This window comes from Bombus huntii, chromosome 3 (assembly GCF_024542735.1).
Source record: "Bombus huntii isolate Logan2020A chromosome 3, iyBomHunt1.1, whole genome shotgun sequence".
Classification (NCBI taxonomy): domain Eukaryota; kingdom Metazoa; phylum Arthropoda; class Insecta; order Hymenoptera; family Apidae; genus Bombus; species Bombus huntii.
The window spans coordinates 9515866-9543357 of NC_066240.1; the positions used below are offsets into that span (position 1 = coordinate 9515866).

Sequence of the window (27492 nt, forward strand, 5' to 3'; positions counted from 1 at the left end):
TATACTGCGAAAATTCACGATTCGCCATAATCTTCTACTTACTCAGCAACCGCGTTACTAGCCAAATTCGGGCTAAAGCCTGCCATGAATCACGAGTACGATAAAAATCTTCGATCTATTCGCAGATTCGCGAGTTTCTGTGGTTCTATCCATTCGTGTAATGCCGATCAAGAGCGTAAATCCGATGACTCTTTAGCAAACTGTATCTAGCGATTCACGTTCGATCTTCGCAAAGTCCTTTAGTTCTCATCGCTTGAATGACCATGAATCACGACTAGAGTATCGAATATACATAGTACTACGTATTTTGTAGTAGATACTGTATTTAGGCGCTAGCGTTCCAAATTACTTCTCGATGGTATCAACGTAGCGGGTATATTATCGAAATTGCGCGAAGCATGATTACCGCGCTTATTCAATAACTTCTATCATTTTTATATTTATAGATTAGATTATATATATAGATTATAATAAGACTTATAGAATAAGAGACATTTAATTTGTACATAAAAGAGTATTATTGGCACAAATATCATAAAACTTATACGAAGTAGTAATTACTTTTTTTTCTTAGAATTAAATAATACATTTCGTTTTAAGTAACCTGACCAGTCTCAAACACGAATTCATATTCAGTGAGCTACATTGGAAAATTATCCATAATATGTATAAATATATACATATACATACTTATAACATAATTTTCTAATCAATAACATATCTACGTTAATACATATTTCTACTATATTAAGTCGTATAAGAAAAAAATGATTTTATTAAAATGTTAAAAAATTCAGTGAAATCTAATAGAAGATGCACAAGACGTTAAGATTATTTTTTCATTATCGCGTGAACAACAGTTCCTTTTGACGTTTAATTTTATTTGACATACATTTGGAGAGTGCCTTGGGGTGGGTTCGCGCGAGGAGGAAGTCTGAAAGTACGGAAGAAAGATGAAACGAAGAGTTACGAGGAGGTGAATATAAAGCAATTTCCACCTTGGCTGAAAAATCCGGTGCTTTATGGTGGTTTAGGGAAGGAATAAAGGACTTTTCAGACACATCCGCAAGCGGATCGAAGTGACAAGAAGTAAAGCTTACGTCGTGGCAATTTAATAAGATTGCTATTCGAAAACGATGCTGGAAATCCACGAATATACATTGGATGAGTCGACGTTTCAATCGGTGTGTTTAAGAAAAAATGTCAACGTGTTCGAATGATAAAAAGACAAGATAAATAGACTGATAGTCGAAGCATTTATGTGTATGTACCTGTGTGTGATACCTGTGTCTTTATCGATTGATAGTTGATCTTGATGAGACAGGAAAAAGGTGTGGGCGTGAAACGATGTACTACATTTCTTAAAAGAGGATTTCGTTCTAGAAGGAATCGATTTGAAGCATGCACGACAGACGACTGCACTTGACTGGCAATAAGTCTCGGCTTGGCGAATTCCATGTACATTCCCATCCACCGTGTCAAGGGAACATCGCTTGTACCTTATCTTTTTTTCATTCCTGCAATTTAGCAACCACGAAATATTTTATTAGCCACGATATATTCATGAAGAATCTGGTTCTTCGAATTACATCATCTTTTATGAAACAGCCTTAGACAACGTTGTTACGTCCGCCACCGTAAAATAATGGACGCGAAAAGATATGAAAAATTTAATGCAACTAAAAGCAAAGGAAGAGTTTCATTTTTAAAGATGTTGGCAAACCATTAGCTGGATCGGCTAATGTTATTTACATGTAATACTATCAGTTAGTTATTCATTACATATCAAAAAATAAATATATAATTATCTAAAAAAAAAATCAAATCATATCAGATTCAGAATGTGTCATTGCACCATAACTATCAATCCTCCAATGTAACTTTATTTGGCACGACGATTCACTGCTCGATTTTTCTCGTGCCTTCTCTCCTTATACGCTCTGTTATCCCGTCTTGGTCTCTCAGTCTCTTGCCCGCAAACGATCTTCATTTTTTTTCGTTGCGTCGCTGCAGTTCCCCGCCGCGATTATTATCTCGGAGAACGATGCCGCGACGACAAAAGATTTGTTGAAACGATCTCTCGAGGCATCGCCCTGGCGGAACTCGAAGACTTTATCGAGGACAAAGCGACCACCACGACTTCGAGTAGCCTATCCACAGAATAAATTCCTCTCCTTTCCCGTCGCTTTTTGGCCAGACGATCCTCCATTTCGGCGTTGAATTAATTGCCTCTTCGCTATCTTACTGTTTCGCGAATTATTTCCTGATTGATCTTCCGAAAGAATTTGTTACAGCGTTCCTTTCTTCGTTTATCTACGAAAAAATTTTCCACAAAATATACTAAGACTCGTATATTAATTAGAAGGATGAAGAAACACGTGATGGATTAAATTGACCATGGTATAACAACAAAGATAGTTTTTAATCATTTTAAACGTCAGACAGGAAGACAGAGTAGCAACACGATGAAATCTGACTTGAAATTTTAATACGCCCCTTCCAAAGTATCATAGCCGGGCTTTGTAGTTAAAATCAAAGCGCCCGACGAAAACGAACCTCGAGAAACAACCACGAGCTATTGACATTTACAATTAAAGCATATAATAGATTTAGGAAAACTAATTTCACGAGTAAATGTCCGTAAACTCAAATTCTTGTTCAAACTTCGAAGTATTTATATTTCTGAAAATTCGTTGTACTTTGTAACTTTCTAGCCTCTAGTCAGTCATAGATACATCTGCTCTATCAACTCATTAAAAATCGATTTTCCATTAAGGCAACTCCACATTTCCAATTTATTTGTTTCAGTCAATTTACATTGTTGACTTCCCTGTTGGAATGCGTAGAAAAAGTTTGTAGGAAAAGTAATAAATTATGAATTGCATTATTGATCTTGCTGTTAAATGTAAGATTAGATATAATAGAATATACTTTTGACGATAAGTGTATACTGTATATTCTGTTTATGATGCGAATGGGTTTATTAAATTTCATGCAACTTCGAAATGTAAACGGCAGAAGAAGACAATTACAAGTGACAGCGTGTCGTCGTTAAATGATGATGTTGGAGAAATTGTTAGCCAGTTCGTATAACCGATAGAAAGCCATGCCATGCGTGCGCGGTTGCAGCGCGTTATTATTGTTCGGTTGCTCGTGTCGTTGTTTCACTGATAGCACGAAGGTGCCTGAGTCTGACGCATCACCTGATATACTACTGGCTGACCGGAAAGCGTCGTATCTACTGCACTAGGCCGCGACACGGCAGCGTGTTGCACAGCGCGCGTCGATCACAGCTCATGATCTAATCGTCACTGACTTATTTTACCATAACGTATCAATGAATGTATTTTATATTTGATACTTTGTTTATGTTAAACCGAAGTTTTAAAAGATAAATTGGAATATTAAGCTACAGATTCAATTATATATGATCAAATAATAATAAATTAAATTAAATACATCAATAGATGATACAAATTATACAAAGTAATATATTAATTATGATAAATTCAAAATTACGAAGCGGAATAGATAATACAAATTTCTGAAATGGAGTTTCAACGCGTAAATCAAAAATTGAAGTTATAAATTGATTTGCTCTTCAAGTTTCGAGGGTAAAACAAAAGTCCGAAGTGAAATAAATAACAAAAGATCATACTGCTTTAGTAGGTAGCTTGTACAGCTGTTTTTGATACAGATTAATTGCTATTTTCATTTGCTTAATAGCACCCATTGGGGCAACAATCAATAGGAATATTTGCCGAATAACGGCTAGTATTACAACAACAATGGCTAGTATTAGGTACGACCATTTCACAAATATTGTTTCAAGTAACCATTACAAACAAATATTGAAATGTCCATTGATTTGATTGATCTTTCGAATCTTGTGTTTTTAACATATTCGTTGCTACTGATGCATATGTTGCATTAATCCTTATTGCATATTTGTAAGTTCGCATTTTGTATACATTTGTAAGTTTACGCTACATTTTGACAGACATATTTAAAAGAAGAAACAAAGCAATGGACAATATTATTTAAGAATATTTCTTGATTGAAATATTTCTTGATTTCTTTGCTTAAAAAATGAGAAATATTTTGGTAGTAGAGAATTGAAAGAATATTTAAACTCGTTGTTGAAATTAGACCTAATCGCATCTCTGGAGACATTTATATCGCAGAATGGTACGAAATTAAAAATTGACGTGTTGGTCGCTGAACGATCAGGTTAAAATACACGTAACGAGTTGCTGTTTGGTCAGCGAATAGTACGGTTATGGAGAGAGGACAGAGGAGCACGAATGCAGCGCCATGACTGCATCACGTTCCATTACATGCACGCTTGGAAATACTGGCCTAACTGTATGTATGCGGCATTCCGAGGCGTACGTGACACTTGTAGTTAAAATACAGCAGGGCGTACTAATCGAATAAATTTTCTGTGTTTGCTGGACGAAGCATGTCCGGCTTTCCTATTTAATAGCGAATTTAACATTCTTACTTTACGATCGATGAGTACGGGCCAATAGAATGATGTTCACGATGCATATTTTAGATTTTTGAATAGGATCGTACTTTGTGAGCTATAGGAATTCTTGCTCGTTTTATACCACAACTGAATAACGCGAAACGAACATAAAAATCGTTTAAAATTTACAAAGAAAGAAAAAAATGTAGACAAAAAGAAGTATCAGAAATAAATTATTATTTGCTGCAGAAACTATAAAGGGCTTTGTGTTAAATATATTATCTTCTTAAATTTACCTTGAAAGTCGCGATTATTTATGCCACCTTTTTCCGATGAATAAATTCATGGAAATAATTCATTTATTTTTTGAAAAGTTGAACATTGATCACTGATCAATTGATGAGCATCGATCAGTAATAAAGTTTAAAAAGTTTACAGAAAGTGAAATTGATTTATTTAGCATCTTCGACTTTGACTCAATTTACTGTTTCGTCTTGAGGATGTTCGTCTTTTTCAGGAATCTCTGCGGACACCTTGTCACTGTCTGACTAAACATTGATTTACCTACTGACCATTGTAACTTCTTTCACTGATATTGAAAATTACATTTATATCCGTAACCTATCGCATTAAGGCGCAATGAAAATCTATGGCCATCGGTACATATACCTTAATATACAATGTACACTTACCAATCGCGTTCTATAATATCCATCAATGTCAAACAACTGACCAACGACGATACAAGTCGCGTTGTCAAAAAATCTCCGTTTAGTTTGAATCATAAGAATTCTAAAGTTTACTGTTCACTGTGATGTTTTTTAAACAATCCCTAGTGGTACTTGCAACCAAAAATTCTACTTAGTCAAAAAGAGAAACATACTTCTTCATTTGTTCAATAAAAGGATTTTGGAACGATACATATTGACGTGTAGAGTTGAAACTTGCTCGGTAAGATTATTGTTGAAAAATTAATATATCTTGTAAACACTTTATAGCATGAACACAACAGGTTTTATTCATATTATTATCGAAGACAATAAAAATAGCATAGCAAGTGAAGAAAGTTTCTTTAGTTTTCAACATTCTTACCATTCAATTATATATTCTTCAAGAATTGTAATTCTTCAATTAATCAATAAAACTCGATATCTGCTGTGAAGTATCTTCTAATTCCTGAATAGGCATGACCTTGTATGCCAAAAATCTTCCATTCTAACTATAGCAGTCGAGGTTAAAGCGTAAAAACGATCCATCGTGAATTATTAAATGGATGCTTCTTAAAATCGTGTTCAGTGTTTCCTCAACTCTGCGGAGGTCGGGGTTGATTTGTCAGATGTGTGTGAAACCTTTACATATATATATATTTTAGTAAGCGCTTTGTTTAACAGAGTTTAACATGTTTAACAGAGCTAGAGTTTAACAGAGAATATCGTATGAGCCTGAAAACAAATTTATGTCGTGTATATTTTTGTATTTTTTTGTATCGTACCTATCATTACTTGCATAATTGTTTCATTAATTACTTATTGTCTGTATAATTATTTGTATTATATTTATTAGTATTATTTAGTTTATTAGCTGTTTTTATTTAATCGTACTAAATAGTATCTATTTTAACAAAATTAAATATTTTCATATATTTGCACAATGTTTTACGTGGAACACGAAACTGCAGCATAGATTACAATCATTAGGTAATCTAGGTAATTTCTCTTAGATAACCCACGACCTATGTCGGAAGTTCTAGGTTAACAGGGTTAAATACCAACAAGAGGCAAAATGACCGATGAGAATTCAGCAAAATTGCTAATATATCCCACGTAAAAAATTCAGTAAACGATAGAATAAACGAACATAATCGAAATGTGACCATGACGCTGGAAATTATTCGGGATGATTGATTTTGATCTAATAATACGTTCGCGAAAATCTCCAATCGCATACGAAAACGCTGGATGATTACAATCGGAGAATCCAACGTTTCCTTGATCTTAATACAACACTTGGAATCTATATTCATCTGTATAGCCGATAATGAAAGTCCGTCTATCGATCTCTGAGCTGGAAAAGTCCTGCTTCTGGTTATGTACATGGCAATGTTTTAGCGCTTTAATTATTGCTAGTATCAGTTTCATGAAAGTTGTATATTTTTAAGTAGTTACTTTTCTAATAAATATATTGTAGTATCTCATCCCTCATCCATGATACTACAATATTTTTAAATCTTTTATGACAGTAAATTTTATTCAAAAATAGGTTATGGATGTGTTTACGAAAATTCATATTTTCACAGATATCTGTCGATTGAGAAGTAAAACTCGAATGAAAGTATATTTTAATTTCTAAATGTGATAACGTGTACATACTTTGCTTTTGATACTTTATATATTTTTACATTTCTTCTACATTTTTACATGTTTATACTTCTCATTAATATATGAATATCTGCAATCAATTCATAAAATTTTACGTTTATCTAATATCAAAGATAACATTTCGCCGCACGTTGAAGTATTTCTGTTCGGGTATCGAGTTACGAATTCTAATACCTTTTAGTTAAGCCTTCACGATAAAGCTCAATCACGTGATGCGATAAATTACCACAAACTTCTGAAAACTTTTACAACTTTTCGTCGTCATAGATAACATTAATCTTTTCAAAATGAAAGAGTGAACTTTCTTCGTGATAAAAATAAGATATTTTTATCAATAAAGAAGAAATAGAACACGTTGGCGTGGAAAGGTCAAATTATATCAGGCCTAACTTTTGTATTTACTTTTTCCCGTTTAACCATAATTCGAACGAAAATTTTCCGCCAAGAGGAATGCGATTCGTTGCCATGACGATATGTGTTAAACACTTAGCTGGGATGAAAGTTTCGAAACGTCTTCACGTGGCGTTATAATTTCCGACAATCTACTCGATTTGTCGAGCTGTATGGAACGAGTTCGGCAAAGTTACTCCATTAAAAAGTTTCCTCATTGTATGACCGACGAAGGTCGCAGCATCGCCTGGATGGCTCGCGGTTCTCAAGGAAACCAATTTCTTTTCCGTTGACTAAGTGATCTTATTGAGACGCGACAACTTATCGCTCGCTGCTGCGTTTCCGCGATAAAAGTTACCTCATTTCCGTAATTAATATTTGCATCCACGTTGAAAGCCTCTTCGAATCGATGCAGCCTGTCGTGGAAAAATATTTCAGTGTAGTTCGTGCGAGGTAAGTGGAGCTTGTATCAAAAGATTTCTGACTTGCTTCGATGGTTTGTCGGCTTTTAAAATTTCACCGATATCCATAACTATACCTCTGGATGAAAACAGGTAATAAATAATTCAAGTTCTTCCTCGCTTCTACCTGATTTACTTCTTCGATGCTGCTCTGAGAGATATTTTATTTAAACACACTCTTCGATTTTACAATATCTTTCATATTGTAATTCCGAACGAAACATCACAGGAAAGAGTGCTCTTTGTTAACGGGTTTCGTTGTATTTGGAATATTGGATCGATTACATGTACTTGCTTCTATCAATTGTTGTAAATGAAACTCGGTTTTCCGCTCGCAATTTCATATTTTTATCCACGCAATTAAAGGGGTGAAAATGTAAGCACAGAGATTTTATTTTATACAGTAAGTATTGTAACGACTACCTATTGTACTGTTGTAACGTTATATACAGTGTGTTCGAAAATCAGTAAGACAAGAAACATTCTACAAATTAAAATAAAAGTAGAATTAAAAATAATAAAACTTTGCTTTTAACGTTACATGGTGTGATATACACGTGTAAAAATTACCGTGAAACATCTTATCTTATACTGTAACAAATTTTCTGCTGTTAGATAAGACTGTAACATTAATTCCTCACGTATAAAAGAGAATTAAAAATGGTTTAATCAAACACTATAATTGCTAAAATTTTTTACACGAACTAGTCTTCCTCTCGAAGAATAAGCCAACCAGCGAAATTTTATTATCCTTAATATTCAGTTTTTAATTAAAAGAATATTTATTTTGCATATTATACGGACTCTTCAAATTTTCCGTAAATGCATAACCATCCACTATTTACTCGCGGGTAACAAGCTTCTATAGTTCAACACCTATAGTTAGCATCATAATTAATTTGACAAATTAAAAGGTAAAGTCTGTATAAAATACCATGCATTAAATCTATTAGACTCGATATTAGAAATCCTCGACACTCTTTGACAAAATATTACCAATCGTTTCATCCGACGCCTCTGAAGTGTGATATACATGAAAACCAAAAGAAAGAAATAAACTAAGATACATTAGGGCATTCTATCGTGACCCAGTGCGAGATATCTGTAGGAAGACGACGTGATGGTCATTAATTCTTTCAACGTGTGCTTCCGCCGGTGCGGCGGCACCGGTGTGCAGAGCAAATGTAACAGCGCGGAATCGTTACATTGATGGGCGCTGTCACGCAACGGCCGATGATATATTGCACGAATGCATCATCGTTTCGTGTTGGAGATCCGCGTGCGTCTATCGACTGCTGTGTCGGGCCGATCGATCGGTAACCGATGAACCACGCTGGTAAACCGAGCTCGCGCGCCGTCAAGAAAATAATTCGTCCCTCGACGCCGCGATCGAACTTACCCTCAAATCGGTTTCTTTTCCGCTATCAGAATCCCAACTTCGTTGTTCCCAACATACCCTGTTTTGCTGTCCCCTTTTCTTTTTCCGGAAGTTTCGTGGCGCAGGGAATTCAAGTTGAGCTTCTGTTTGCTCTTTTGGTTTTTTATACCTTTTCTTTTCTCCTCGCCTTGTTTGAATTTCGCGTGTTTGATAAACATACAGTGGCTTGTGAAGGTATTCAAGTACCTTAACAGAGAAATGTTTCATAAATGTATTATGTGTGTCGTAAAAAACCCTTTGAAAATTCATTGGAACTGTAATGAGACACGATAACCTGTTCGTTTATTATAGAAGGTCAAACAACTTGGCTAATATTGATGAGATAGTATAGAAACTTGAAAGAATATTTCGAACGATAAATTGATTTCAATCGTGGAATCCGATTTTACTTAATATAAAATAAGCGTAATATTCATAGCATAGAGACGAGTTCACGTAGCATAAACATAAAGTTAGCTGGTTAAGATCCAAAAACAACAGGGATCATATGCTTGATAAACCACAAACAAAAAACTAGCACAAAAAATTAAAACTACAACGAAAATTCGTGTCAACCACTTTAAGCTCTTACTTCATTCGATTAAAAAAATATACGCGTCGCTTGCCAGTAGAGGCAGTGTGTTTTATGAGGGGACTAAAGAGCTCCCTTCATGGGGAGATTTAATTACGCGTTTCGCCGTGCACGCAAAACGACAAGCATTAATTTTCGGTTGCGTTTTGCCAGTGGAGAGGCAGAGTCGCAGAGCTCGATTCGATATGAATCAATAATTCATGAACAAACCAATGTATCGGTGTTATTCGAAGGTGCATTCATATAAGCTGAACTGTAGTTGGTCCGGAATCCATATCGGGACGAGAGTCCATGGAGTATCCGTATTCGGTGTCGCGCTCATCGATTTGCATAAGGCGCAGAAGACGGGTAGCGAATCGATAACGAATGGAAGACAGATGAAGATATTTTGTAGGAGCATCTTGTAAGACATCTTTCAGACGGTGTCATCTTTGCTTGTTGACTCGAATAAAGGAACGATTTTTTTAGTTTTTTAGATAAACGCAGAGTATTTTTAATATTTAATATAAAGGAGGAGAATGCGTTGAATGTTACCATGGAAACTACTTGCATTAAATATTGCGGTACTTTCATCAATAAAAGACTAATAGCATCAAATTAAACCCCCTTCTGAATTGTACGGCTTTTATTTGAAGCTGTTAGTAATTTTATATGAAGTGACTCATTGAAGGGAAAAATATTTGAGTTACGTGAGAAAGGATAATACGTTGGAACTTTAAGAAGGTTGAAAACTTTCGAAGCATTCAACTAATACATTCTACGTGTGCCTTTTTTAAATATAGAAAAGGATACTTACACCGTATATTATTGATATTTCATAAGTATTTCAAAGTTTGGCAACCTAAGACCAACTATAAAGTATCTATTAGATAAAGCTGATAATAGAATTTCACTCACGATAAGTTTTTGCGAGTGAACTTTGGTAAATGAGATCGTGTCATCCGATCAATATGGTGTGTGATCGATATGCTTTGATTTAACGTTCTACGTTTCAACCGATGAATTTGTCGTAACGGCATTCCTATTAGTCACAGATAAATTAATTTTAACAGACCAATTGCAATTACGTGACAAATCCATATTCCTTGCGATTGTTCTATTTGTATACATGTGAGCCATCTGATATACATTGTGACGGAATTCAAATGGCGAGTTTATCAATACATAGTTTCCTGCGAAACTTCGACAGGTTATTGTTGCTCGCAAACATTCGCGTTAGAACAGTAATTTTCTTTAAAAAGATATTCCTATTTGGAGATTGGACTTTTAAAGAAAAAATGATTAGATAATTAGAAATAGATCGCAGGTGTTTTGTTTAAAACAAAGCAACGAATGAATTATACATTGACCCCTATGTAAGTAACAAATTTATAAAAAGTTAATAAAAAATCCTTCACAATTTCCAAAACTGGAATGTCTCCTTAAGCTCAAAATAGAAACAAGGTGCGATGCGGTAGAACGATTATATTTCGAGGTCGAAAGAGGGTTCGTCACGTCGAAAAGCTGAGGAAGTTTTATGGCACCACGAAGAGCGATTCAGCAACGGTGTTTCCTTTTTTTTTTTTTTTTCTATCCCGCCTTCTCTCAAGCTTGGTAGTAGGATTAAAAGGGGAGAGAATGGATCTGCTTTCGACTTTCCACCCCCTTCGGTCCTTCAGCTATCGTACCGTTTGCCAGCCACCGATCGGAACGCTTTTTTGCACGCAATCCACGAGAGAAACGAGAAACTTTATGGAGTGAAGTTCCGCGTTTCAGTGCTGCAGACATCCGTCTCCTCCTTCTCCGTACGTTTCTTGTACAGTCCATCTTTCATCGTATTTTCTGTCGATACGTTCCCTGTGCTTTTGCTGAGTGATCGAGCTTCTGTTAGTCGCGGATCGTTACTGCGAATAATTCTTGTCTTTTCCGAACGCGTTTTACAAATCGTCGTCTATCGTAATGTTCGTTTTTCATCTTGGAGTTACATTTTTTTTTCCTGTTGATGTTTGAGATTTTCGCGAAATGAACGAATGAGATCGTTTAATTTTTTTTTAATTGTTTGATTTTTATCGAGTAAGGTACTTCAATTAAGTAAAGTCTATAAGTTTCTCAAGTAATAATCAGTTGATCCCACATGTTTTGATATATGCCAAATAATATTGCAACTGTAGTTGTACAAACTATACGTATGAAGCAGTAGTAACATTAGCCATTGTCACACATTCATAATATAATAATAAAATTATTATTAATATACGATTAGTGATTGATTCGGAGACAATAAAGTTAGTTGCCAGCTTTGTTCGCTCGAAATCCTGGTATTTTCACGTCCGATGGCACCAACGTGTTGTCGAGTGCAGGCCAAATGCTAGTGTCCACACCAGGTTGGTGTCACGAGCAGGTCGATCCATTAGGTGAAGTTTACGAACTTGAAACTTTTTACAAAGAAAGCGCTGGTTACTTGTTAAAGTTACCAGTAAATTTATTCGAACCACAAAGCGTTAATGCGACTGACTCCTACTCGTTCATTTATTTCTTCTTGTTCCCCAATTTTTCCACTCGCACGTAATACCGTCGTTCAAGAACATTTCCGGTGTATGTACAAGCCAAGTTTTTATGCAAAAATGTTCGAGTGGCTGGGAAGAAGATGAACCGAACGAATTGACAAGGAACGAGAAACAAATTTGCGAATCTTGCTATAGGCAACGATCTCGTCAGAAGATAAATAAGTGAATTAACGGAGAAACAGCGGGTCAACGAGCGTCTCAATTGGGTACAATCGAGTTTTGGGTTTGTTACAACACGTCACGTAGCGGTAACGAACAAAACGCATTTAAACGGCGAACGAGGTTATCGAGAAACAGTGTAACTGCAATTCTCTAGCAAAACTCCCCATTGAGCAGCGATGAATACGGCCCCGACCGGCGTTTGTTACAAGTTTCGGTCAGATATTTCGTACTTCCGCCGGATTACAACGAGAATCAATGCGATACCCGTGCGGGATACGCCTGCTGATAATGGCGTATCGCGTTTCGATATTCATCGGAACTGTTCTCCAACCTTATTTCGTTTCTTCGATTCGACACTGTTTTAAAATTCTAGCTACAGAATAGTCTCGTTCAGATGCGACTGCCTCAGATTGTACGTTGCTGTCCGATAGGTTTAAAAGCGTAAAGACAATCCCTCTTCTCGTGTTTTCAAAGCTTGTTTTCTCTTTGAGAGAGCAATTTATAAAATGGAACAAATAGGTGTTACATTGAAAACGCATTACAGGAATAGTGTAACTAATTTTACAGAAAATCTAAAGATATTTAGAAGTATTTTAAAATCCTCCAATGTCTTGTAGACAGTATTTAAGGTCATTACGACCTTCTTCGAGATTATTTAACTCTCCGAGTCGATATCCAGGTATTCGATGATCATTGAAGATCATTCACGATCACGCGAGACGTGAAAACTCATCTGAAGGCCATATAATATTCAAGGCCAATTAACACTAGAATTACGACACCAATCAAAATGACTGGTTTTACAATTTCATTTTAATATTCCTATTCATGTTATATTTTTTCCGCAATGATGTAATGTCTTTCGCAATGATAACTAAAAGAATAATATAATGAATTTTATTTTGTTTTTTATGTATTCAAACTGAAATTATTTTGTATCAAGACTACTTATACAATACCGGTAAAAATGACTGATACTTGTCAAAGTGTAAAAGGGTCCTGCAGTCTGTTTATCGGGCCCCAATTAACCAATTTCCATCGTTTTATACAACTTCCCACACGTTTTTTAAATTTTTACAATGTATCATTCGATATGATGATATCAGTTATCAGGAAAATTCTGGATCGATCGCTAAATGTTAACACTAGAAATACTACACCAGTAAAAATGACTCGTTCTACAATTTTATGGATGTATCAACCCTCATTTAGGTATCATGGCCCCAGATGGATTGATAATACCAAAAATGTACTACATAACATGGAATTCCTTCTGTAAGAAAGTAATAAATCAATAAATACAAAAATATTCTATTATTGCATATTTTTTAAAGACCAGTCATTTTGACTGGTTTTGGTAAAAATAGCTTCGTCTTAACTATCGGTGGTTTTAGTGTTAAAGGACTCTCAATCTTGTTTGGAAGATATTTAAAGTTATTTTAGAATCACTTGAAAATAACAAAGGAATAATGAAGAATAATGATAATAGTAAAATATAGACCGTGATAAGGGCGCCGAAATTTGTTCTAATTATAAAACAAACAGAATAACGCCTCCTCCGCTTGTACAAACTAATTATCAAAGTAATAGGCACTTTTATAATTCAAATTGCACATTATCTCGGACTAGTTCACTCGCATCGCCGGATGGAGGAATTCGTACGGGCGGGTTCTCACTCTGACAAATTTGATTATTCCTCACTTCGTGCCACTCTTACCACACCGGTTTCCCCGAAAATCTCTTCGCTATGGCCACGCGTTCAACGTTAACACGTCGAGATGTTAATCTCGCCGACAAAGACATTTCAACCATTTCCCAACCACGACAGAAAGTCACACGGATTCGAATCACGACAGACGGGCGTATTAAACCCATGGGGTCGGTTTGTAAGCGAGGAAACCGGCATAAATCCGAGACTGGATATGCTTGAAATTTGAAGATTGGCAGTCATAACCATCTACCGGGACAAATTTCTCCGTAAAATTGAAAAACTGTGGAAATTCGTGCGCGCCGCACTTGCTTCATTCAATTAACTCTCGTCGAGTTTAGGAGCATCAAGTCAGATTGAGATGACTGATTGAACTATAAGCTACGCATAAACAATATAACTACTGTTATTTTATTAAATTTCGATATTAAGTGATTCTTTACAAATACGATACTGTATGACGATACTGTAGAATTGTTGATATATGATCGAGCGAATGTTTAATATAAAGCAATGTTCCTCAACCTTTTTAACTTGTGTAACTTTTAACCTGTGATCTCTCCCTTTGTATGTAAGAATAATTAATAAATTTATTTGTATTTAATATGACAATATAACCATATTGGAATAATTAACATACATGGAGCCATATATATATATAGATTTGATTACACTTGGTAAGAGTATGTACCGTACAAAGCGATTCTAGCGATCTCTAACTATTCTATTCTATATCTTCTAGTGATATCTACCGAGTAGTTAATTAATTCCAAGATAGTAATGCCAATCACTAACTGACGATAACGTCATGCCGGTATGTGTGTGATTTGTCATGAAAGACCGATATCTCCGTATCTCTATTTCTGATAAGAGTTAGTTATGTAATATATATATGCGGGCATGTGCACACTATGTAACATGTTAAATGCAAACGAGATTATACGATATGTCGCCTAAGATCAATGACCATATTTATGTGTTGCCTATTGAAGAGAGTCTTTAAGAATGCGGTTTGATCGAGAAGTGGTAGAATTATGTGAGAATAGTCATCATTGTTATCATCTTAGTTATCGTTGTTATTATTTTATTTCTAGTTTATTCTTAAACGTGGTTTTCTTAATTTTTGTACATTTTACGAGTGGAAACCTACTTGTAATTATTATGTTATATTACTTATAACGTCATTGATGCGATGTTTTACAGCCCACATTTGAGATTCTTGGTGCAAGTCAAGTTCTCTCGAATGTTCGCTTCTCCATGTGCTTATTTCGTAACGTCTTTAACAGGATGCAGAATATTCAAAGAATTTACGCCGTGATACGGCTCCCTTTATGATAAACTTCCTTTACAGTGCGCTACAAGATGTTGGTAACACCCTAGGAAGAAAGAATATTGCTCTTGTTGAGATTGTTAATGTTTGACGTAGCTCCTTGGAAATTTATGAAATTACTTTTTCGTATTTATCCGCGAAATAGGAGGGCAATGTGAAATTTTCGGCTTGCTTAACGAAGAGCGAGGGTTATTCTTTCATCTGGTCGAAGAAGACAAGAGAACAGTAGCTGCCGTGAGAATTGGTATTTACGAGATTAAGTGGACAGAATTAGATGTCGTATAAAAGCGACAGTATCCAAGCTTTTAGAGAATAGCGTTCTAGAGAAATATAAATCATTCTTGTACTATCGTAAATATATTATTGTCTTTGGGTTGGAAAAGTTGCGTTTAAGGTCTAAGATTACTTTTAAACCACACATTACAATTTGAGGTAATAACTTAATTTAATGTATCATATCTTTTTTGCAACTTTTTATTTACTTTCTTTTCTATGTTATACTTTATCACTTAATATAAAGAATTCTAAATATTGAATTCGATAAACCATTCCGTAAGAAGTACGATAAAATTCGTGCATTAGGATTTTGTATGAGGAAAGCAGAAAGTTTCGGGCATTTCCTAGGTTTCTGCTCGACGACTATTTCACAATGGTTCCACCGATGCCTAAATTCCTTTTGCGTCTGACAGTCGGACAGCTATTTATGACATAACCGGTTACGTTCTCCATGAGAACTTGCTTAAGTTTCCTCGAGACATTATTAAAGTTTCGGACATTCTCAAAGGAATATCCTTACCATTATCCAATCTCTGCAATGTTTCAGTGACGCATAGCCTGCTACTATGAAATTGCAATTAAAATTCAGGGAATAGAAGTTCGACGTATTGTCCTCTGTCTGACATTGTGTGAAATATTTTTATACTCTGACATCTTCAAGATTCTCCCATTGTTTCCTTTTAATTAAGAATAACACTAATTGGCCGAGGACTCGCCATTACGACTAACTAAGTTCAGAATGCATTTGTTAGCCTGTAGGTCAAGTGATGTGCATTCTTGAAAAAGAAGTGTACGAATTTGCCACGTGCAACTGCAAACATTGATCCAAATATCGATACGATTTAATCAACGTTCCCCTACGAAGGTAAATGTTCCGAATTAAAAATTGATTTCCATTACATTTTCAGCAGAGGAAATACAGTAGTGATCTAATAGAAGGTTGGATCGAAATTCAATCTGAAACTGTATCGAAGTTAGCAGAAATAAAAGAAACTTTCTCCTTGAAAATTGCATGAAAAATGCGAATGGAAAGTTTTTATATCGTTGGGCGATTCAGCACGCGCGATTTAATTCTCTTTGAATCCGAATTCGTGCATTCCCTAAAACAATCTCTCGACGCAGCTCGAAACGTTAAAACTGTGGGATACGTATCGCAACTAGCAACTCCGCGGCTTCCCAAGTAGGTAATTCTATCGGCTCGCATAATTTTGCAGTTTAGGATATCCGACAAAATTAATTTCACCTAAAATCCCGGCTGATCTCTTTTCTTTTCTCGACGCGGTGAACAGACTGCGTTTTATTCCCCCAGAGCGTTGTAACCGGACAAGTGTTTTAACACAAGTGCGCGTATAATTCGCTGTTACACGACGTTATCGCACCGTTCTACCTCCAAACTTCGGGAAATTATGGATTCTCCAAACACCTGCTGCATGCCAATTAGACTACAGAAAAAATTTCGTTTCGTTTTCTTGTCGAATTGAATTGAAAATCATTTGATTTTGTTTGAAACTATTCAAGAAATATACAAAATTCCGTAAAATATAAGTATTTGGTTTTTTACCATCCACGAAATAATCGAAGAATCAAGTAATTAAGATTAAAGATTAACGATTTATACTCCTTTTTATAAATAAAGTCTATAGTCGGGATTGTGGCAGGGAGAAAAGTTGAAAAAACAGAGAGACGATTCTCTCGAATTTTTCCGTGGTCGGAATCGATTATTAAGGCATGTCACGAGAGCAAATAGGCAATTATCTTAGCGAAACGTAGCCGCACAAAATGTCGTGGCTTGTTCGTCAGAGGCTGAAAGCACGGAAACACGACACTTTCCAATTTGTTTCACGAAATTGTAGCGCCACGGCCGCCAAATGTTCAAACGAGCCTTGACCCTCGATCACGTGTATTGCGTTAGCCATACACGCCGGTCATCCTGCTTGTACCTGGAGCTGATAAAAATACTGATAGCATTTTTATGTTGTATGACGTTTTTAAAATTTTACACGACTCTCTTTCTCTCTTTTCAAACAAGTTTTTTTTTTTATTCCATTTAATAAACACACAACATTTCACACTTCATTTTCTATACTCGTTCAGATTCGTCGAGAAAAAATTCGTAATTAACTTAAAAGAATGATTTTACATAACAAATTTTAAAAAATCTCTGATACAATTCTATTCTAATATTTCTTACTTTAAAAAATTCCTAATTATTCTTATTATATAATCAACCATATAGATGAAGTAGTAGGAAAAGTATTATAATTTTGTGTCCATCAGTTTGTATCATTAATCTATATTAATCTGATTCGGTATAGTCACCGAATAATCCTAATATACTCTACTTTAATCCGATTAAATTCCATTATAACTTATGAAAATGAAAGTGATCGTTTTAATTAATTCGCGAATCTTTTGACGTTTTGTGAACAAAAGGACTATCATAAACATTATTTTCTGCGTTACTACCCGATTCTAGGAATTGAAATATTTCACGTCACGTAACAGCTGATTTACATCGACGTTTCGCGGTTGCGATAGGCAAGTTGACAAACCTGTCAGTCCCTGTGCCCATTAACATCGTTTCTCCGACTGTCTGTCGTACATCCAGCTTCAATTACAATTTATCCCCGTCACGAAACGCTATCACCAGCTATAGCACATTGTCGCTGAGTTTTCTTATCAATCGGAGAACGACTACCGCTTATCGTTAACCTCGACAGCCGACCACGACATTCAAAGTTTCCGCGGAGATTTACAGATCGACCACAACCAACGAAATTTCTTCTGTTCCCTTTCGATGGGTCGTTTCGTAACCATTCTCGAGCAATTTCTTCGAATATCGAGGAGATGCGATGCGTTTCGCTTGCCATGCAGCGACTAACCGCTCTCGATCCAATATTTGCGTGAGAAAACGGTGAATCGTCGATAAAGGAAGTAAAGACGAAAGGGTGAATTGAGATAGCGAATCTGTGAAGAGCGAAAAGGGAGCAACTGTCGATGTTTATGGAGATGTAAGTGAAATTTGAGCTTCTCGAGGAAAACAAGAAGAATTATTGGAAGTAGACTGCGGATGTTTCTGTAAATTTATATTTCTATGAATAGAACTATAGAAATGGAATTTACATAGAGATTCTTTTCGCTCTTCAAACATTGTATATAAAGAATATTTTATTTCGAATATCTTAGTTGTTTTTACAAGTTATGTGCGCTTCGTACATTTCTGCATAAAGTTTAAATTTCCCATAAATGTATCGATATTCGCAGCTTAATTATTTTGTGATGGATTTTCTTTCCTTTTCGTTGCAAGTATTCTAATAGAATGGACTCGCGAATCGGAAAGAAACCAGGCTTGTCAAGTGAAAATTTTCAATACTTTAGATGAAGATGCATTCTGGAGGTCAGAAGAGAAAACACGGTGGAGATATGTAGTATCATAAAAAATAATGTATGTTTTGATATATATCGCCGAATGAAAATTACCTGATTCTACAGAAACTTTCATCAAAGCTATTTTTCACCAGAAAGCACTTATTAAAGGAGTATTACATAATATTGAGAAAATCTGGTAATGTCGTGTCTCAAAGCAAAGACCAACTTCATAATTTTATTGAATACTGTTCTTTTGCTGTATTTTTGAGCATAACATTTGCAGTAATCGTAGTATGATGAATATTTTATGCAATATCACACATAATATAACATTATAAATTTTTTTTTTTTAATGATCAGAATCTATGAAACAAAAGTTACATATGCTAAAATATCTTTTTCTCTCTTGGAATAAAATCAATACGGGCCCAAGAGCAGAATCTTTTCTTTTAAGGATTCATTATGTGTAATCCAGTTCTTTTTACGAAAAGATAAATTGGTATCATTTGAATTTCGTAAACGAGATGCGAACAGAGGTGTCTTTGAGGATCAATGGAAAGTACCGATTTAATGAAATTATTAAAAAATGAGGATCGTTTTGGCGACCAATTAATTTTTATTTCTTCAGTTAATTGCCAATGTCGAATTTTTCTGCAAAAAGTGGAGAGGTGAGTTTCGAAATGCTAAAGGGTCGATTATTATATCGATAACGCGATTAATGTTTTACGCGAGTCAGGAAAAGTGGGGATGAAAACGTTAAAGCGATGCAATATAAAAATAGTAATTACGTTTCGACCTTTTTTTACCTTCTTTCTCCTACAGTTACACCGTACAACATTTTCGAATTGCATGTGCAATCTTTGTGCGATAAAATTTTCCGATTCTGTTGAACGCATCTGCTCGTTCCTAAAAGATTCTATTTCCACGAATTACATTACAAAATTTCTAAATACATCGACACTGCAGAATAATACTAGATCTTTGATTATCTAAACTAATCTCTAAGTATTGTATAGTATAATTATAAAAATAATCGAAGCATTGAAATTTAATAAAATATCATACTTTATATATTGGCAATATTTTCTAATAATTGGATAACAATTAATTTTAGAAATAACAGGAATATTTGAAATGTCTAAATCTGTAAATAAAGATGTTTGAACTATCTTTATTACGGAGAAAATCGTCCTCTGGAATATTGCAAACGTTGATCCTCTCTACGATGAAGCATCATATGGTCAACATATGAGAGGTGGATTAGTCGATGGTCGTATTTTGTGCGATGAAAAAGGACATGATAAACGGTAGGGGTGAATAAACGAGAGCTTAGAATTTGTTGCGTGGAAAGTGGATACTGGGACCACGAATCAGCAATCCATCGTCAGGGATACTGTGGACGTTGCGCAAATACGTTACATTCATATAACCCATGAATTTCCTTTTGAAGAAACATAGTTCTGTGTATAGGACGAGAATTCTTGTTAAAACGAAACGAATAACTGGAATGTACAACGCAAATGAACGATTCGTTGACACGAATATTCTGATATAAAATCCTTCGAAACTCTTAACAGAATTTTATTCTTCTTCTATAAAATGAATGACATAGAAATTATTTCGTGTTAGTTGGATTTTAAAGTAGATATTGTTAAAGGGAGGAATAAATGAGAGAAAATAGCGTTGAGATTGAACCTGAAACAAGGTAGTTGACCTTAAAAAATGTAACGTGTATTTTTTGATAACGGAATGATTTATGGTGGTTGATAAATCGGCCAGCCAGGGACGAAGAAAGGGCAATCCCGCGGTGAAAGCTGTGATTCCAACCGGCGATCGCGAAATCTTTTTTCCGGTTTGCTCGCGTGACGTTACCTTAACCGTGAATTACCATTTCACGCGCGAGCCACGACAAGTCGGACTGGAAGATCGATGGAGGGGCAGTGGTAATCCGAAACTTCGCCAAGAACTCGAAATCTCTGACGGTTCGTTGCGTGACTATCTACCGCCCATAAATTGTCATTGTTTAACACCTTTTCCCCTCGTTTGATTAGCTGTCGAGATGCCGAAAAGCTCGCGTTATTCCACTATTTAAGTTCCTTTATTTCGGTCAACTAAAATACGATTTTTTTTTTTTTTTAGAAATGTACTATACATGTAGAATATAAGTAAACGCACGGATTAAATTCTTGTAGAATATAGGCAACTAGTAGAATTTAATTAAAAGTCTTCTCGTAAAAAAATCATCAGACAGTTAAAAATGTAAAATACTTTCCTCGTTATATTAAATATTTAAAACTTGAAACGCTTCAGTTGAGGTTTATTTCAGGTTTTGTATCAGCAACGAGACATCCCACGGTAGCAACTTTTTGTGACTGTAAACCGTAATTACAACTTCTTCGTAAATTCTTTTACTACTTCTCCCACAAGTACCCTTATGATAGTTCTACTCTTCAATAAAAATGAAGCGCCATCAGGATTCATGTACAATCGACTCCAACAAACAAACTGGATTAACACGCTTAGAATTCACCGCAAAGCGAACTGCAAATTGAAACATTTCCCCGATCGTGCACATCCTATTTACTATTTCCCGACTGTAATCTGCCCGACTTACCAATTTCCTTTTTCCTCCTCTCCCCTCCCCGAGGAGAAGATTCGCTGTAATCATCGAAATAACAGAGACGCCAGACGCATTCGTCTTCCCCATCATCGTCTTCCACTTTCTAATTTCATTCCGGCTGTAATTTCGTTGCAGCTTCCACTATTCTCGTCACTTATTTCCGCTCACGATCCTTCCACACACGTGTATACACACACTCGTACGCGTGCGCGAGCAAGAAAAGGGATTGGTCACGGCGAAAACGTCGACAGAGCAAACATCGTCTCTCTATCGTAAAATTTTCGCCGAGAATAGGTGGCTATTACGATCATTGACGAAGCACCGGGATATCTATCTTCGACGCTGTTGTAAAATATCGCCGATGAAGTCCGCCTCGAACTCTTTTATCATTGCCGAGACGCTCCTTTTACTCGAGAACGTGGTACACGTTCCGCCAGAAAATTGAGTCGAGTTCCACTATCGGAAGAAACTTCGTGACATCGGATCAGCGCACGTTACATCGTCGATTGTGTCGATGTCATTTATTTCCAACTTCTTCGAAATCGCTGCTTTGTGGCGAGCACTGTGCTTACCGACGCCCAGCAGCCACGTCGTCGCGAGCTTCATCCCGGATTTCCTGGCAAAAGAATTTACCACTGACAATCTCTATGCAACGCAAGATATCGAGCTAGTCTCTCAGTTTTCGAGAGTTCGCGGTATCTTCGAAATAATTTTTAGTTGGGAAAAATTGAAAGAATAAAGAAATAGAGCGAATGGTATCTTTACGAGATGTAGTTACAGTTTTTAAAAATTAATTTCACCGTGTCGTATAATCTGTCATGTACAAGTACAATTACAACGATTTTAAATTACCATGTCAATTTTGTAATTAAACACTACATTTACATCGTTTCATATTAAAAATAGATAAGTTGTTAAACGTATAGCTTCGAAACGGTTGTGTAAATTGTGAATTAAATCTTGTAGTGAAATTCTTCAACCGGCAAAAATGCAAAAAGACAAAAATGTGAAATCCACTTGGAAGCACCGTGTCGCCGAGTATCGTACGATTCCGTTTAAAAAGTGATTGATCGATCGGTTACATAAAACACGCCTCGTTGTCGGAACGAAATCAATTCGACATCGTCGATGCGTTGCCTTAGCAAATTTCCATGATCCTCGATTGCCAACAATCTCTTGTAATATCGATCAGCTCTTACGACACAGACCCGCGTTATACCGATCGAATATACGATCTGTGTATCGTACCGATAAGTACAGTTACAGTTAACTTTTAGCGATCTTCGATACGCAAACTGCGAAATTGAGATACGTAATGGACATACAATCGAAGCGGTGTGCCGCAATTGTATCCAAGCAATCTTCGTGCTTGCAAGCTGAATCTTGTGTTTCGGAAGGCATTTTCGACGGTAAAGAACCCTCGAAGCAAAACCATCGAAAGGGATGGAGAACACGATAAGGAACGAGGAAGTTTAAACCCTAAGTATAGTTGGTGGAAGAGATATAGCGTGGTCGTGAAATCGATCAGATGCTAAAATTGATATATTTGGGAGGTTGAAACATGTGATTTGAACCATTTTTGACCACGTAAGAAAATATAATCTGTTTCAGACCCGCATGATACCATATTCTTGTTATCATCTTGTGATAAATAGATTTATAGAAATAAATTCTTTGCTTTTTGCGACCTGGAAATACTAATTATACAATATATCTATATAATGAAACTGAGAATTTTATATTTATACTACTTTCTTGCGATAAAGAAATTTATAAAAAGTGAAAACAGATGTTTTTTTTATAATTTTCCTAGTCTTTCGCCTGTTACAAGTAACAATAATCAAATATTTTAATGTGAATAATAATCACGCACCTGTACAATGAAATCAAGAAATTTATAAAAAGCGAAGTCGATCACGCCGACTTCTGGGAAGTTCATATAAGGAAAACGAACGACGACGATATTTTAGACGTTTGAAGTTGTCACAGATATTTTGACGCTATCGATCGGCAAATATAATTACCAAGCGTTTTAATACGTCTCTTAGTCTGTGTGTCGTTAGGCAGGATTGGTCGAGAGTTAAATGAGAGGGTGGAAGCTAACTGCTAGCAGAATGAAATAAAGAAAGTATCCTGATTAGAATGTTGATTCCAGCGACGATCGATGCTCCGTTTTTGTCAGTGGATTCCTTCGTGCCTCGGTTACGAGATCCAAGGAAAAGTTTTCAGCCAGGAGAATTTTCGTTTGTTAATTTATGGTACTCGCGTTGAATCGAATGGAAGATGAGATGCAAAGAAAGTAGAAAGAGTGACATCGATAAGTCCTCTCTTGAGAGGTTCAGAGGGATAAATGCCTGTCAGAGAGAACGTTGAATACAGCGACATCGTAATTCGATCTTGCCTGTATGCATTGCAAAATTTTGTAAGAAATTTGATTTATACAGCAAGAGGTATCATGAGATAATTAATTCGATGTAGCATGGATGGTCGCTACACAAAGCAAGAAGCCGGAGAATGCTACGAGTTGAAGAAATTGAAACGAATAGTTACAGTCGATTAAAAAATTCTTTCAACAGGATTTAATATGCACACAGACACGTTTACAAGTACGAGAATATTTGCTGATCTTATACAGAATGACGCAGTTAGAACTTTGTATTTACACAAGATAATAAGAATGTAAAATACACGGCAGTAAATTATGGAAATTTGTTAAGCCTTAAAGGAAAATAACGAATTAAAAATTATATATTACGTTGGCTTTCTGTATACAATTTTTTTATCTAGATCTGGCTTGAGGATAAATAGCCTAAAATTTAAATTCGACATTATCTGCAATCTGCGATCTGCAATCGATTACAACATCCGATCGATTGACGACATATAAAACGCAATAATAGAAAAATAGAATATCAAATATAAATATAATCTAAGATCTAATAATACACGTATAACATTAACTTCACTTTCTATTGATTTTCCAATCATCGTGAATTATTTCCTAATAATTTGTCGGTATTAGCTTATTTTTCTATAGACGTCCTAAAATTATTAATACGAGTGGACTCATAACACAAGAGTAAAGAAAATACATTTCTCAGGAAAGTACATAAAATCCGCCCTCGTCGAATGAATCTCAAAATCCGAAGAGGATAAACACGAGTAGGAGATGGTAGTGTAGCAACTTTCTCAATCTCCATCAAGCATAATCCATCGTCGAGCCCTGTGGAAGAACATCGTGCAAATTTACACCGGTTATACACAAATTCGGCGGTTTCCCTGAAGATCCCCAATCGACATACAATCCCAATCATCTGCAGTCCCCTGAAGCACAGAAACAGCCCTCTGTATTTTCCAGGAAAGAGAGCAGCCAAAGGAAGCAGAACCGAAGGGGATCGTCTCATTAACGAAGTCAGAGTTTCCTCTCCCGTTCTTAATTCCAATATAATCGAGATACCCTGCGGCAGCAAACGTCAACTACGGCTGTAACGTCGAACTGGCACCACACCCTCTCTTCATTTCCTCTGGTTCGACGCGCTGGCTGCGAAAAGCATGAGCGTCGTGCGACATTCGAGCCAGACGACGCGACGGAGCTAAAAGAAAGCGTGGGCAATTTCAGCGGCATTTATTAGTCTATTAAAGTGGCGGTATTCAAGCTTTCACTAGCCACTTAAAGCGATAACCAAAATTAGCCGGCACGCAGATCTGTTTACACGCGGACACTGCCTGAAGAGTCGACGTGGAGGGAAAAAGAGAAAAGGAGAAAGGAGACGGAAAACATACGATGAAAGGAGTAAGAAAAAGCGAGTGAAACGTGGAACGATGCTAGACGAGACAAAGTACAGAAACATAGCGAAAGATGGTAAGGGATAGAGAAAGGGTGACGGAAGGAGAAAGAGGGTGGGGGTAAAAGCGTGTGCGTGGTATACAGAGGGCAGGAACACAAAGAGGGGTAAAGTCGACGAGGCCGCGCAAGGGGCAAAGCGGTTCACGGGGGTGGGTGTGCGAGGATGGTTGGCTCGGTAGGCGGTGGTGAGGATCGGGAGTGGAAGGGAAAGGAGGAATAAATGGGGACCGACGCAGTCCTGTCGGGAGCGTCACAGCGGGCAGACGCTCACCACCGACGCTTCTCTCGCTCGCCTCGCCTCGCCTCGCTCATTCTCTCTCCCTCCCTCCCCCTTCGCTGTCTTAACCACCATCTCGTCATCTCCATCCAGCAACAGCCGAGTCGCGAGACGGACCATCAGCCTCACCCTATCGGTTGCTCGGATACGCGTGTGGCCTCTGTATTTGCCTGCCGAAGGCGCAATCCCCTTGCTCCGTTGTCTCGGTTTTTGCCGCCTCGTGTACGCGGCCGTGTATTGCCTTTGTTTTTTTTTCTTTTTTAATTATACATTTGTCTGTCTCTCTTTTTCTCTCTATCCTTTCTCTTTTTCTCTGTTTCATATTTCTGTTCCTCCTTTCCAATTACGTTTCCTTGGAATCTATTCTCGCCGTTGAAATCCACCTTTAAAATCCTGTCGTTTTATTACGTTTCTCGTCATTGCGATTCTTACCTAAGTTGCCGTAATTCCGAACGAACCAGCCGAAAATGCGCTCTCGAAACCGCTTTCGGTGGCCGCGTGATTCTCCACGGAGATTATCAGTGAACTTGTGATACCACGGACCAACAGTGTTTGAGAAAAGAGAAGATACCAACCGCTGCCTAATGAAGAGACGATCGCCGCGAATCCTAGAACACTGGCTATCGACCGGTGATCAAGGCGAAGAGCAACTCGTATTCCCCCGTTGTGTTGTTCCCTCCGTCTCATCCACGACGCCGCTCGAACTGTCACGAATCAGACGTGCGGTTGTCCCATGGTGAATTTCCATTTACCTCGACGAGCCGAGTGTACCCGCGATCCAGATATCGTCGATCACTGCCCTGGTGTACGAGGTAGATATAAAGGATCAGTGATCGATCAGTGGGAGAGTTTCGACAGATGGGTTCGAGGGAAGGAATAGTGGAAAGGTCTCGTAATACTTCGGGGAGTGTATACAGTTCCAAGCACGCGGAACTCGCTCCCCTTAAAACGTGACAACCGTGATCGAGTTTGGGGTAACAGTGTGACGATGTTCGATTCGACGCGTGTCGGACGCGACCTCGATGAACATTTCTCGATATGCCTGTCGTGTATTCGATGTGACACGGCAGGATGATCTCGACGTGACGTTAGGAGACAGAAATTATGATTTCACGCTCGTTTGGAATTGCTTATTGCGATCGCGGACAAAGAAATTCCAAAGGTAATAATGGAATTCGTTATGGAATAGAGTTCGAAGTAGAAGGAAGTGATGATTTTACGCTCGTTATCGAGATTGTAGAAAATGGCTTAAAAGCGCTCGTTACCTTCCGTTATAATAAGATGAAAGTTGCAAAGAGACGAACAAAGATCCTTCGCGTCCGATGATGCTGAATATTGAACGGAATTTTCCGCTTGCTCTCGTGGAGCATCAATTAATGAAATTCGAGGTTTTCGAGTTATTTTAGGGATGAATTGCCACGGGTCACGGTGAAGCTTTGCGATGATTAACAATTCAAACTTAACGGGCTATCTATTGGTGAGTGCAAACGATTTCAGTCGACAATTAAAAGCGCAACTGGAGAAATCGTTGGTCAGGGGTTGTATCAATTATTTCGCAAGGATATCAGTTTTCGATTCGTTTCGATTGAGACCTTGAAATGACACGCTGTCCGTCTGCGGAAATAAACCGGTCGAAAGAAGCTTTATT

General features: G+C 36.8%; 1 protein-coding gene across 6 annotated transcripts in view; it reads left to right on the plus strand.

Moving 5' to 3' along the window:
* LOC126863720 (small conductance calcium-activated potassium channel protein) overlaps window positions 1–27492 on the plus strand; it is a 235982-nt gene that overhangs the window by 97807 nt on the left and 110683 nt on the right. For 3 of the 6 annotated variants that reach the window (XM_050614158.1, XM_050614159.1, XM_050614160.1), the window contains exon 1: window positions 25750–26656. The exons of the other annotated variants lie outside the window; for them this stretch is intronic. The gene's annotated coding sequence lies outside the window, so the exon portion shown is untranslated. Of the gene's footprint in view, window positions 1–25749; window positions 26657–27492 lie in introns of those variants that run through there. 6 annotated transcript variants of the gene reach the window in all.